Source organism: Crocodylus siamensis, chromosome 13 (assembly GCF_052110815.1).
Source record: "Crocodylus siamensis isolate JL-2025a chromosome 13, ASM5211081v1, whole genome shotgun sequence".
Taxonomy (NCBI): Eukaryota; Metazoa; Chordata; order Crocodylia; family Crocodylidae; genus Crocodylus; species Crocodylus siamensis.
In genome coordinates, this window is record NC_143407.1 from 14,792,361 (window position 1) to 14,805,957 (window position 13,597).

General features: G+C 53.7%; 1 protein-coding gene across 4 annotated transcripts in view; it reads left to right on the forward strand.

Moving 5' to 3' along the window:
- Window positions 1–13,597, forward strand: part of SYT2 (synaptotagmin 2) — a 206,975-nt gene that overhangs the window by 122,294 nt on the left and 71,084 nt on the right. Inside the window, exon 1 of one of the 4 annotated variants that reach the window (XM_090025557.1) lies at window positions 5,547–5,655. The exons of the other annotated variants lie outside the window; for them this stretch is intronic. The gene's annotated coding sequence lies outside the window, so the exon portion shown is untranslated. Of the gene's footprint in view, window positions 1–5,546; window positions 5,656–13,597 lie in introns of those variants that run through there. 4 annotated transcript variants of the gene reach the window in all.

A 13,597-nucleotide genomic window follows, 5' to 3' on the forward strand; every position in this document is an offset into this window, starting at 1 on the left:
CGCTGCCTCGTTCGGCTTCCCGAAGTGATTCGGAGCTGCCTCGGAGATCCAGCCATAGGGTATCCAGCCATAGGGTATGGGGAAACAATAAAATATCTATAATTTTGGTTTTGTCCAATTTGGATGAAATTTTCAGGGGTAGTAGACTCTGCAGAGAGGATGAAGCCTGCGAAGTTTCAAGAAGATTGGTTTGGGGGAAATTCTTGAAAGCAAAACTCCTGTCACGTCTATGCGTTACAACACAGGAGGGTCAAACTGCAGGGGTGGTAGCTAAGAAGATCGGTGCAGGGGCTTGGGGGGAACTGCCCCTCAAGCTGCAGGCAAGCAAAACTGGTGCCACGGGTGCTGTGGGACTGACCGTGTCTGTCCTGGGGCGGGGAGGGGAGACCCTGCTGCAGGCCTGGCTGCTGAGCTGCTGTGTTCCCAGTTACCAGTCAATCACTCATGATTCACTCAGGGACCAGGGGCTTGGGGACAGCTCAATGCACAGGACCTAGCTACTACATAACAATTTAGCCAGCATCAATTAGCACCTACAACACCAGGCTAAGGAGAGGAAAGAATCAATACAGACAATCAGCTGCCCAAAAACAGACATAGTCTTGGCAGGAGTTTTGCCTGTCAGCAGCTAGGGGTGCAGGCCCCAGAGCCCCCTGCACCGATCTCCTCCACAGCTGGCAGGCGTCACAGCTGGGGCCACGACCCCTGCAGCTGTCACCCCGCTGCGCCTTAGCACACGCAGGGTCACCCAAGGCACAAGTTTTGCTTGTCCGCAGCTTGAGGGGCAGTTCCCCCCAAACACCTGCACCGATCTCCTTGAAACTTGGCAAGCTTTGCGGCCTCGGTAAGAGCCACCATCCGGTTTTGACCCCTCTGCGTTGTAACACTTAGACGTGACATGAGTTTGGCTTCCAAGAATTTGGGGTACAGTTCCCCCCAAGCCCCTGCACTGATCTTCTTGAAACTTGGCATATTTCATGCTCTCAGCAGAGGCTACCATCCTGGCAAGTTTCATTCAACTCAGCCAAAAAACAACAAAGTTATAGATATTTAATTGATTCCCCATTATACCCTATGGCCGGATTTCCGAGGCAGCTCCGAATCGGGGCGGAAACCCGGTCGGAGCTCCGGATCGGGTCACGGCCATCCGAAGTGGCCGGATCCGAACCCGGATCATATCGTTGCCAACTCGCACAGGGCTACAAGCTGCATTATGTCACCAGGCCTAGACAAGGGGCTCAAAATGCTTTGTCTTCACTCACTAGACAGAGCTGCAAGGTGCTGTGCAGGGCAGCCAGAAGCCCCAGTGGAGTTTGCCTCCAGTTGGCTTTGTGATATGGAGGTGCTCTGTGCCAGTCAGGTGTCCCAGGTCAACCCCATTCAAGCCTATGTTTGTTTTTCATCGTCAGCACCTTTGGGACAACCTGCAAAGCTGCTCAAGATCCAAAGTGCCATGTGCTCTTGTAAAGGGTCATTCAGCTGGTAGAGCAAGAGGGCACAGGCCCTCAGGTGCAGAAGGCACTGGTACAGAAGCCAGGTAGGCTACCAGTTGGGAGCTCCTCAATCCTACGCCCTCCTCTACTACAGACAGACCGTAATAATATTTCACAAGTGGTTGGGATGTGTTATTGATCCATCTGTCTTGTCTGTACAGCACCTGGTACAACAGGGCTCCATAATGATTGGCCTCTAGGCATTGCTGCAGTATAAATCAAAAGTAGGTCACTGTCATTCTCCCCAGTTCACAGATGGGGAAAGACAAGAAGCAGTTTAGTCAGTCTAACTTGCTGAATCCAAAAGTGACCTCAAAATGACCTGTGACATAGACTCCTGTAATTTGCTTGCCATTGGTTTTCTGGCCCCTGGCTCTGCAGAGCATGATGAAAGCCTGATGAAGGAATCCCCTCCTGTGCGGTACTGGAGAGAAGGTGCAGCCTGGGTAGAATCAGCTAGTTGACATATGATCAAATCAATGGCAATTTGTGCTTACTTGCACTGCTGCAGCCGTTCATCTCTAGCCAGGCAGCTTTATGGCCTCCCTGCGCTTCCTTATCACATTAGCTGGTTTTTTTTCCTTATTGCATTATAAATTATTTCCAGAAATCAATTGAAATCTGCTTCCCTTGACATGAAGGAGGGCTGGAACAGTCCGTCCCATCTCCTAGTGGGTGGCTGTCACTCCCAGCAATCAGCTCGGGCTGTGATTGCAGTCTCTTCTGCTCCAGGTGTGGGCAGGCGCTCCGAGGCAAGCATACAAGAAGCATCCAGTCACTGTGCCCTTGGGCACAGGCCCAAAATGCTCTAGTCCTGTTTTGCGGCTCTCCTGCCTGTCAGCGTGGAGGTGGAAGGGGCAAAGGGGAGCAAGGACAGCATACTCCTCCCCTCCCACCACTAACCCATCCCCGCCAGCAGCGACTTTTCCTGCCTGCTCACCAAACCTGTCTGAAGGGTGATTTATGCCCGTTGCCTCATGTCAGATTGTGCCTGGCGCCTGGTGCGTTTGACAAAAAATGTCCGGAGGGAGTATCAGGAGGCAGTGGCTAGGAGCTGGAGCTAGGAGGAAAGTCAGGCACAGTTCTCCGGCTGGGCAGGGAGCGAGCCCTGGGAACAGCTTGTGCAGTGCCATGGTGGCCTCTGTCAGGTGGAGGCTTCCAGTCCCATCTGGGCCTCACGCCCTGGGAACTGCCCTGGTCCCCAGGCTGCGGGCTGGGTGCAGGAGCCCTCTGGCGCTCCGGGCATCCGACTCGAGAACCAGAGCGGTCCCTTCTGCTCTTACAGCCCAGGGAGCCGGGAGCCCCCCATTCCCCAAAACTTTTTCCCACATGCCAGCCCCTCTCTGCCCCATTCACAGGTGGCACCACCTTCCTAGGCGGCACTGCCACGGGCACCAAATGAGGAATTCACAAATCTGCCAGGAGCTCCAGGGGGCACGGCTCCTCCGTAAGAGAAGAGGGACGGTGTCAAAACGCAGGGCCGGGGCTTTGCAGCAAAACAGCGCGGGGGAGTGCGGGCCACCCAGCGCTAGAAAGATAAGAGAGAGACACCCTGGCACCCTGACATCAGCCTGCACGCGCGACACCGGCACACTCACAGCTAGCATTAGTACACACACACGAGGCCAGGGACACCCTGCACCATACCCAGGCACGCACACACACACACGCACGTGCTTACACACTCAAGGGCTGGTGCCATGCACCCCCCCGGCCAATGCCACCCTGCACCATGCCCAGGCACGCACACACACACGCACGTGCTTACACACTCAAGGGCTGGTGCCATGCACCCCCCCGGCCAATGCCACCCTGCACCATGCCCAGGCACGCACACACACACGCACGTGCTTACACACTCAAGGGCTGGTGCCATGCACCCCCCCGGCCAATGCCACCCTGCACCATGCCCAGGCACGCATCCACACACACGTGCTTACACACTCAAGGGCTGGTGCCATGCACCCCCCCGGTCAATGCCACCCTGCACCATGCCCAGGCACGCGCACACATGCACGTGCTTACACACTCAAGGGCTGGTGCCATGCACCCCCCCGGCCAACCCTGCACCATGCCCAGGCACGCGCGCACACACACGTGCTTACACACTCAAGGGCTGGTGCCATGCACCCCCCCGGTCAATGCCACCCTGCACCATGCCCAGGCACGCGCACACATAGTTTCATAGTTTCATAGTAGCTAGAGTCGGAAGGGACCTAGGTAGATCATCTAGTCCGACCCCCTGCCTTAGCAGGAAAGAGCACCGGGGTCAGATGACCCCGGCAAGGTGCTCATCTAACTTCCTTTTAAAAATCCCCAGGCTAGGAGCCTGCACCACTTCCCCTGGAAGCTGGTTCCAGGCCCTAGCCGCCCTGACTGTGAAGTAGCGCCTCCTAATATCTAATCTAAACTTACCCTCCGCCAGTTTGTGACCGTTATTCCTGGTCACTCCTGGCAGCGCACGGGGGAACAGGGACTCCCCCAATACCTGCTGATCCCCCCTGACCAGTTTGTAGCAGGCCACAAGGTTCCCCCTTAACCTTCTCTTGTGGAGGCTAAACAGGTTCAGGTCCCGTAGCCTCTCCTCATAAGGCCTGCCCTGCTGACCCCTGATCATACGAGTGGCCCTCCTCTGGACTCTTTCCATATCGTCCACGTCCCTCTTGAAGTGTGGCACCCAGAACTGGACGCAGTACTCCAGCTGCGGCCTGACCAGTGCCGCATAGAGGGGGAGGATCACCTCCCTGGACCTGCTCGAGCTGCATCTGTGGATGCATGACAGGGTACGGTTGGCCTTCTTGACTGCCTCCCCACACTGCTGGCCCATGTTCATCGTGGAGTCAATGACGACTCCAAGATCCTTTTCCGTCTCCGTGCTGGCAAGAGGGGAGTTCCCCAACCTGTAAGCGTGGTGCCGGTTCTTCCTCCCCATGTGCAACACCTTGCACTTATCAGTGTTAAACCCCATCCTATTCTCATCCGCCCACCGTTGCAATCTGTCAAGGTCAGCTTGTAGCCTATTGCACCCTTCTAGTGCACCCACATCCCCCCACATCTTAGTGTCATCAGCACGTGCTTACACACTCAAGGGCTGGTGCCATGCACCCCCCCGGCCAATGCCACCCCGCACCATGCCCAGGCACGCGCGCACACACACGTGCTTACACACTCAAGGACTGGTGCCATGCACCCCCCCGGCCAGTGCCACCCCGCACCATGCCCAGGCACGCGCACACACACACGTGCTTACACACTCAAGGGCTGGTGCCATGCACCCCCCCGGCCAATGCCACCCCGCACCATGCCCAGGCACGCGCGCACACACACGTGCTTACACACTCAAGGACTGGTGCCATGCACCCCCCCGGCCAATGCCACCCCGCACCATGCCCAGGCACGCGCACACACACACGCACGTGCTTACACACTCAAGGACTGGTGCCATGCACCCCCCCGGCCAGTGCCACCCTGCACCATGCCCAGGCACGCGCACACACACACGTGCTTACACACTCAAGGGCTGGTGCCATGCACCCCCCCGGCCAGTGCCACCCTGCACCATGCCCAGGCACGCGCACACACACACGCACGTGCTTACACACTCAAGGACTGGTGCCATGCACCCCCCCGGCCAGTGCCACCCTGCACCATGCCCAGGCACGCGCACACACACACGTGCTTACACACTCAAGGGCTGGTGCCATGCACCCCCCCGGCCAGTGCCACCCTGCACCATGCCCAGGCACGCGCACACACACACGCACGTGCTTACACACTGAAGGGCTGGTGCCATGCACCCCCCCGGTCAATGCCACCCTGCACCATGCCCAGGCACGCGCACACACACGCACGTGCTTACACACTCAAGGGCTGGTGCCATGCACCCCCCCGGCCAGTGCCACCCTGCACCATGCCCAGGCACGCGCCCACGCACGCGCTGACCCACGGCGGGGCCGGCACGCGCGCGGCGCGGCTCCCGGGGCTCGCGGCCGCGGGCGGCGGAGCTGGGTCCCGCCCCCGCCCCCGGCGCCGCCCCGGCCCGGGCCGCAGGCTCCCGGGCGGCCGCGGCCGCGTGCGGCGGATGCGGGCGGCGTGACAATCGCGGCGGGCCGGGCCGGGCCGGGCCGGGGCGGCGGCGGCGGCGGCGGCGGCTCCCCGCGCGGTAAGCGGCGGCGGCGGCGGCCGGGAGCGCGGGGGAGCGGCGGCGGCGGCTAAGTGAGGCGCCCAAGGGCGGGCGGGGAGGCGGTGGCAGGGCCGGTGCCGGCGCTCGCGGGGCCCTGGGCCGCTGCCCCTCGCCACAGGGCCCGTGGGTGCCGCGCGCCCGCCTCGTGCCGCTCAGCACGACCCCAGGCAGATCCCTGCCCGCCGTTTAACCTCGCGGCAGCTTCTAAGCAGCAGAGCCGGGGCTGGCACCTCGCTGCGAGCCCCCATGCCACCAGCTCCGGCCCGCGCTCCCCAGCTGTGTGGCCAGGCGCAGTGCCACAAAGCAGTGGTGGAGACATTTGCGGTCTAGTGGCTGCAGCGCTGCCCTGGAGCTCTGGGGACACGGTTTGATCTTCCCCTGCTAATGGGGGGGTGGGGAGGGGAGGACTGTATTATTATCATTCTGTTCACAACAAGTCATTTCATGTCTGTTGTTCTGTGATTTCCCTCAAAAGATACCAGTGTGCTCTCCCAGAAGCCTGATGTCCGAAACCCTGGCCCAGTTTACCCCCTGGCAGGTTTAGACATGCACCTGAAAAGAGGGTGGGCGCTGCCCCCCGCCTGCTTTGGGAATCCCTCACTGCCAGACTCATCACATCCTCTGCCACTGCTGTGCAGCCACCTCTGGGGTGGGAAGCACCACTTTACAGCCAGGTGCAGGAACTTTACCTAGCAGTTCAGGACAGGAAATGCAAAAAAGTCCTTTATCCCATTGAAACTGGGACGGTGTTGTGGGGGGATCCTTTTAACATCAGCATTGGGTTGCAGAGGCAGTGTGGAGCCTGGGAGGTGAACAGGAGAGTCTCAGAGCTTGTGTGGAAAGTGTTTTTCCGTACAGTTGGTGTAAGCTTTGCACATTGCTTTTGTGCATCACAGGGGCAGAGGTTCAGGCTTTGAACCAGAGCTGCTCAGCAACTTGTTCGAGAACCTGTGTTAGCTGCAAAGTCAGGACTTTTCTCAAGCACATTTCAGTGTCGCCAAAATGATTCAACTTTCCATTTCTAAACCCTGTACATTGTTGCAGGTCTGGTGAAGCTCATCAAACTATGTCTTTTCAAACTGAAACGGTACATTTTCTTTTCAGTTTGACACCTGAGTTGCTGGCGGTACCTCAGGGTAGCTGAAATCCAAGCAACTCTTCTCTGTTCTGCATGGGAGACCAGGCTCCCTAGCTGAACTAAGTCTCACAATACATCTCAGTTTCCCCTCTGGTTGAACTGATACGATGTAGTCTTCCCAGGACTCTTGCCCACAGAGGAGAATATAGGTTTATATAGCACAATGCAGTGCTATGCACTGTAGACATGCCCCAGCTAGCTCTGTATGAGCCAGCTCAGTAGAGCCACATGCTGTACTCTCTACTTCTCTGCTGTGTAAATTAGCCAGACCATTTTGCAGTGCTGATGTATCTGCACTGCTTCAGGTAGCTGAGATCGCTATCTCCACGCAGCTCTGTATCATGCAGCGCAGAGAGCTGATATAGCTCCTGCGAAGCACTGCAGCAGCCCAGGGAGGGCGCATACGTTAATGATGAGCTGACCAGAAACCAAATACTTGGCTTGGGAAACACAAAAGTGTTTCATCTTCATCTGCAGTTTAAAAGCATTTCATGGAAGCATTTCCAAATGCAGGGGGCTTGGGACTTTCCATTCCACACACAGATTAGAGAGTTAACTGACAATGTCCTTTGGGATGGAAAGGGCAATTTTCCACCAGCTCTTTGCTCCATCTGGGTACTATGGGCTGGGGTCCAAGGAAGGGGCTAGGAGAAGAGTGGGGATACCCTCAGGCCTGCATGGCATGGAGAAGCGTGGCTGTGCTGCTGGGTGAGCAGGGTTCAGGCTCAGGTGCACGGTCAGGCTGTGGCAGCTTGTCAGCTCAAGTACATGTGGTCAGTGGGGAACAGACTTGGGCAGGTACCAGAATGAGGACAAAGAAAGCTAGCAGGACATGCGTACCAGGGGGGTGAGCTCAGGCATGCAGCAAGATGGTACTGAGCATCAGTACATGAGGGAGTTGAATGTAGATCCTTATGTAAATCTGCCAAGTGATTTCAAAGCAGATCCTGTGCTGCAGACATGCTGACCTCTGGTTGCAGCAGAGAATTATTTGGAGGGTGTGAGCAGAATCTGTGCTTTAGCAGAGTGCTGCAGTCTTTCCCTGGGTGTCTGTAACGCGCTGCCTGTTCAGATCCTGCAGCTTCTTTCCAGGAACAGCCCTTTGCTGCTGTCACTGCTAGACTGGTGTGCAGTGGGGCATTAGGAGGCAGACAAAAGCCTTTGCTGGGCCAGCACCCGTGTTCCATGGGGGTCACACAGCCCAAGGACCTTCTAAGTCACAGGGTGAAAGGAGCTTGTTGTAAACTCTCCCAGCATGGCATGACTGCTTCTGGTTGAGCTGGGATCAGACCTGGATACACAGGCTGGCTGTGGCAAGTTGTGCACATGGTCAATGGGGAGTCGATTCAGACACGCATGGGACGAGGACAAAGGCAGCTTAGCAGGACATGTGTACTGGGGGTATGCAGGGAGGGGACAAGAGAGCGCTGGAATCCAAGTCTGCATTGGGATCTTGCAGCTGACTACTGGCTTTGGGATATATCCAGCTAAATATGTTCGTCCAGCTTGAATACACCCATGTCTGATGTGCTTGAATCTGGATCAGAACCAAATGCTGCGGCTTAGTCCATATGGTAGTGCAGGCTTTGCACTGTTCAATGACATGACTAAGTGTAAGTGCTGTACCTGGATCATGTCCAGCAATCCACAGCTAGAAAGCATGCAGGGCACCTGAAACCCGAGAGGCTCTGCTCAGAGCTGCTGCTTTACCCAGAGCACTGCAGAGATGGAGAGCAAAGAAACTGACTGCAAAGGGAAAGAGCCTCCGTGCACATCCATCCAGAGTCAGGAGCACAGGACAGTGCTTCTCCACGGACTGTCATCCCTTTGCAGTAGTGCAAAACCAGGGGGCATGGGCACTGGGAGATAGGGCACTTCAGCATGTGTTTCCAGCTGAAGTCTGCTGTCCGCTGCTCACTGGGATCCAGAACATAGTACTGGCACATTGCTAAATCTGGTCAACAAAACATGGACAGCCCTCTAGCTGCCCTTGGGGGGCAGGTGAGTGTCATGGCTCTGTTGATACATGGAGCAGCTGAGTTGCAGGGAAGGGGATGACTTGTTCCCACATTGCTAACTCAGCCTGTTATTCAAATCACTAGATGCACTGCCTCTTGAGATCACCTGGCCTCTCCTCCTCCACCCTCAGACCAAAGCTCCAAAGATTTGGGGGTCACTCCCTTTCCCCTCATATGGTTATTTTCATTTTGCCAGGCCTCTGGACTTCTGTATTTCAGCTGGGAGCCACAACCTGTGCTCCAACAGCAGAGGAGTTTAGAAGCAGAATATCTTATAGAGATCAAGAGCTTATACCCTCATCTCCTAGGATTTCCAGGCAGCTTTGTGAGACGAGACATTTGGGAGAGGTGTAAGGGTATCAGAGCCATCTGAGTTGTGTTTTTCATGGTAGCCCTAGGGCCAGTGTATACATGTGGAGTCAAAAATTCACCTGAGTCCAGATTCCACATTCCTCTAATGTCACTGGGATGTTTGTGGAGGAATCTAAGTAGGAATCTGGCTTTTATGTCATGATCAGGCTTTTAGGGTCTGATTCTGTTCCCTTTAAAATTATGGGCGAAACTCCCACTGATTTCAGTGGGGTCAGCTTGATCCTTTAGTTCACATCACTGTTGCCAGCATTCATCCTCATGTGGAGGGCAGATCATCTCCCTGTTAGGACAGTGCCCTTCCTGCTCTTTGCTTCTCATAGATTCATAGGTTGTAAGGGGCCAGAAAGGACCTTGGAAGATCATCGGGTCCAGCCCCCTGCACCAAGCAGGAAAGATAACTGGGGTCAGGTGACCCCCAGCAAGGTGCCCGTCCAGTCTCCTCTTGAAGATTTCCAGGATAGGCAATTGTACCACCTCGGGAGGGAGCTTGTTCCACAATCTGGACATCCTAGTTTGGAAGTAGTTTTTCCTAATGTTGCACCTGAAATGATCTTCCAGGAGTTTGTGGCCATTACTCCTGGTTTTCCCCAAGGGTGCCCTGGTGAACAGTTGTTCATTGAGCCCTTGATGTACGCCTCTGATGTAGTGGTAAGCTGCTACCAAGTCCCCTCTTAACCTTCTCTTTTTCAGGTTGAAGAGTCCCAGATCCCCCAGCTTTTCCTCACGTGGCTTGCCACACAAGTCTCTGATCATACAGGTGGCCCTTCTCTGGACTCTCTCAAGCTTTATCACATCCTTGTTAAAATGCAGCGCCCAGAAATGGATACAGTGTGCCAGCTGCGGTCTCCGCAGTGCTGAGTAGAGTGGGAGAATAACTTTTTCGGTTTTGCTGGAGTTGTATCAGTTGATGCAGGCTACAGCATCACACTGCCGGCGCATGTTCATCCTGTGGTCAATTATTCATATAATTAAAGCACCCGCCCCTCCACCCTGGAGCACGTGTATAGACACCCACAGGTACTAAACTTAATGCGCAATAACTATGGTGCATTAGTGAATGTGTAGACATGCCCACTAGCTCCGACACCCACAACATAAACACACTAACAGAGAGACTTTGTTGCCAGAACTTCTTAAACCAGAACTCAGAGTTAACAGCAGGGAACTGATCGGATGTCTGCCCAGCCTGAAAGCAAGAAATAAGCAAGCACTTCCCATTTACAGTGATGGCACAGTTTTTCTGAACATGCCACAGTCCTCCTTGCAAAACCCTTAAATAAGGTCTATTTTTGGGGGGGGGTTTATTACAAACTTGATTCTGTGGGAGAAGGGACCTGAAAGGAACCTGGGGGTGACAATCGATGAGAGAATGAATATGAGTCAGTGCGACGAAGTCGCCAGCAGCGAAAATAAAACTCTGGTGTGTATCAGCTGATGTGTTACCAAACAGATGCAAGGAGGTGCTTTTCCTCCTCTATTCAGTGTTGGCAAGGCCTCAGCTGTAGTACTGTATCCAGTTCTGGCCACCACACTTCAGGAAGGATGTGGATAAGCTGGAAAGGGTACAGAGAAGGGCTACCCATACAATCAGGGGCCTGGAGGGCAGGCCCTATGAGGAGAGACTCCGGGAACTGGGTTTATTCAGTCTGCATAAGAGAAGACTGAGAGGTGACTTGATAGCCACCTACAAGTATGTCAGGGATGAACACCAAGATCTAGGGGAGCAACTCTTCAGAAAGGCATCCCTCAGGGGGACGAGGTTTAATGGGCACAAGCTACTTGAGGAAAAAATTATGCTAGACATAAGGAAAAACTTCTTTTCCATAAGGGTATTTAGGATCTGGAGCACATTCCCAGCAGAGGTGGTGCACCTCGTTGAGCCCAATTACCTCCTGTCCATGGCAGGGGACCAGACTCGAAGATCTTGCAGGTCCCTTCCAGTCCTTCTTCCTATGATCCTAAGGGCAAAGGTGCTGAGCTCAGCATTGCTCATCACGGAGAGAGACTGACTCCTGACACGTTCCTTCTCCTTACTGGTAGGGTCATCCCAGCAGGAACACTCTCATTTGCCTTGTCCTAGTGCCACTTCCTCCTCCTTATGGCCAATGAAAACTGGAATCATTTTTACTATGTTCAGGGCCACATCCAGTAACTGCCTTGAGCTTTTTTTTGCTAACAGTCAAGCAATGCTACCCCTCTTGATCTTTCATTTTGTTTCTGGGAACAGACACATAGCACAATTATTGCTGAGTAATTTTTCAGAGTTTGATCCACAGCTAATTTACTTTGTCGTTAAGAGCAGATACAGGACTTCGGCTCTCTAAAGCCGTCCACAATAGATGCTGTTACAAAGTCTGACCATTAGATGGCATCGAGCAAATGGCTAGCCCCGCATGAGTTGAACTAGAGAGCGAACCCCTGACCCACACACAGGAGCCTGTGTCTACACGAGTGGCTTGCTGCACAGTCGTTTAGTACGTGTTTAACCATCGCCACACGGTTCTTTCTAGACACTATCACACAATAGCAATGAGCTAAGGTGCAGTAACTCATTGCTATTGTGCCATAGCATCTACTGTAGACGTGCCCAGTGTAGCTTTCATTAGTGTAGAGTTGTTCCTAACTTACTGTAGAGTGACTTCATTTCAGAGCTGTGACTTACACAGGTGCAAAGCTATGCATTGTCTCTGTCTGCTCCACTTTCAGTATAAAGTAAATACCAGAAGCAAGGTAGGTTTTCATGTTGATATTTTGTATTGGACCAGCTGTACAGTTAAGAGAAACGATCTGGTAAAAGAAATCACCAGAAGCCCTGGCTTCTCAGATATTTCCCAGACCCTAAAGGCTACAGCAACACTCCAACCGTCATACTACTATAAAGTCAATTTATTTCATAGTAAGTGTTGTCTATCCACATCTTGTACTCATTGTGGTGCTGGTCTCAATATCTGTTTTACCACTTATTTTCCCAATGTTCCCTTTCTTCCAATCACATACCAGCAGTACCTGCCCCATACAGAGAGATCTGGGTGTGTATGTTGTGCATTTTTCACTATTTCCTTTTTCTTCCACAAACACTCTGGTTAATCTAGGCTCAAAAAGTCAAATCTAGGATGAGACTGATCTCTTAAAAACAACTCTGGGGGAGACTTCCTAGCAGCAATCAGAGTGGTAGACCCATATTTGCATTTAATGTAGAAGAGCTGTATGATTGCTCAGTACTCCAGTATGAAAATGGAGATAGGCCTGTTGAAAGTCTTTGGGTTAAGGTCAGAGGGGAGAGCGGTGGGGGTCTGCTATAGACCAGGAGGATGAGGTAGATGAGGCTTTCTTGAGACAGCGGCAGTTTCCTGATCACAGGCCCTGGTTCTCATGGGGGACTTCAGTCACCCTGACATCTGCTGGCAGGACAATACAGCGGTGCGCAGGCAATCCAGGAACGTTTTGGAGAGTGTTGGGGACAACTTCCTGGTGCAAGTGTTGGAGAGACCAAACTAGGGGCTGTGCTCTTCTTGATCTGCTGCTCAGAGGCAGAGAAGAGTTGGTGGGGGATGTAGAAGTGGATGACAACTCGGGCAGCAGTGGCCTTGAGATGACTGAGTTCAGGATCCTGAGGAAAGGAAGGAAGGAGAGCAGCAAAGTAAGGGTCCCGGACTTTAGAAAAGCAGACAGCAGGGAACCGATGGGCAGGATCCCCTTGGAGGCCAGGCTGAGGGGGAAGGCAGTCTAGGAGAGCTGGTTGGTTTTTAAAGAAACCTTACTGAGGGCACAGGAACGAACCATCCTGGTGTGCAGGAACAATAGGAAATGTGGCAAGCGACTAGCTTGGTTTAGCAAAGAACACTTTGGTGAGCTGAAACACAAAAAGGAAGCTTACAAGAAGTGGAAGCTTGGACAAACAACTAGGGAGGAGTATTGCCCAGGCAGGCAGGGATGACATCAGGAAGGCCGAAGTGCAACTGGAGTTGCAGTTAGCAAGGGATAGGAAGGGTAACAAGAAAGGTTTCTACAAGGATGTCAGCAACAAGAGGAAGGTCAGGGAAAGCGTGGGCCCTTTACTGAATGGGGAAGGCAACCTAGTGACAGATGATGAGGAAAAGCTGAAGCACTCAATGCCTTTTTTAACTTGGTCTTCACAGGCAAGGTCAGCTCCCAGACTACTGCACTTAGCAGCTCAGTTTGGGGAGAAGGTGAGCAGCCAACAGTGGTGAAAAAACAGGTTAGAAACTATTTAGAAAAGCTGGACATGTACGTGGGGCTGAATGGGATGCACCCAACAGTGTTGAGGGAGTTGGCTGATGTAGTTGCAGAGCCACTGGCCATTATCTTTGAAAATTCATGGCAATCGGGGGAGATCCCAGACGATTGGAAAAGGGTAAATATAGCACCCATC